An 807-nucleotide genomic window follows, 5' to 3' on the forward strand; every position below is an offset into this window, starting at 1 on the left:
ACCTGTTCAATTTCTTTCAATAAAGCTTTCGCTCTCGCCTTTCTCCTGCTAACATTGTGCTCCGCGTGTATGTTTCTCGGGAGAGGGGTGGTTCTGGTCGCGGCTTTAAGTACCGCGCTCAGCTCCACCTCGGCCTCCTTCTGGTTCCTCGATCTATTGGGGTCTGTCCCGATCGCTTTGATTATAAGCCTACCCGCGCGCGTTTTCGTCAGTCTTTCCTGCTGCGCCATCTGTTGCGCTTCCGCCATCTCATCCATCGTATTATGTACGCCTAGGCTCATGAGTTTCTCGTTCGAGGTGCTGTTAGGTATACCTAGGGTAGCCTTAACTAGCTTTCTGATAATAATATTAAGCTTGTTCATCTCCGCCTGAGACCATTCGAGTAGACCTGCTACGTAGGTGAAGTGACAGAGAGCGAAGGCGTGTACTAGCCTTAAAACGCTGTCCTCACCAAGGCCCATGTCTGTTGGAAATTCTCCTTAGTAACCTCAGGACTTGGTCCGTTTTGTTGGAAATGTGTCGAATGGTACTGAGGTTCGTGCCTCCCGCTTCTATGTGGAAGCCTAAAACTCTAATCTTTTCGACCTGCTTGATCGCAGATCCGTCGTGACAGCGCAAGATAATCTTGGGTTCCTCCCCGGGTACGTAGTCCTTTGGCCTTCGAACCCTGCATCGATGTTTTAGGACCAAAAGCTCCGACTTTGCCACCGAACAGTTTAGCCCCATTTCGCTTAGTGCGCTATCCACGGTCTGTATGCTCTCCTGCAGTCTAGTCTCCGTTTGGCCTACGTTACCGTTGGCGCTCCA

The sequence above is a fragment of the Rhipicephalus sanguineus genome, chromosome 8, assembly GCF_013339695.2.
Source record: "Rhipicephalus sanguineus isolate Rsan-2018 chromosome 8, BIME_Rsan_1.4, whole genome shotgun sequence".
NCBI lineage: Eukaryota > Metazoa > Arthropoda > Arachnida > Ixodida > Ixodidae > Rhipicephalus > Rhipicephalus sanguineus.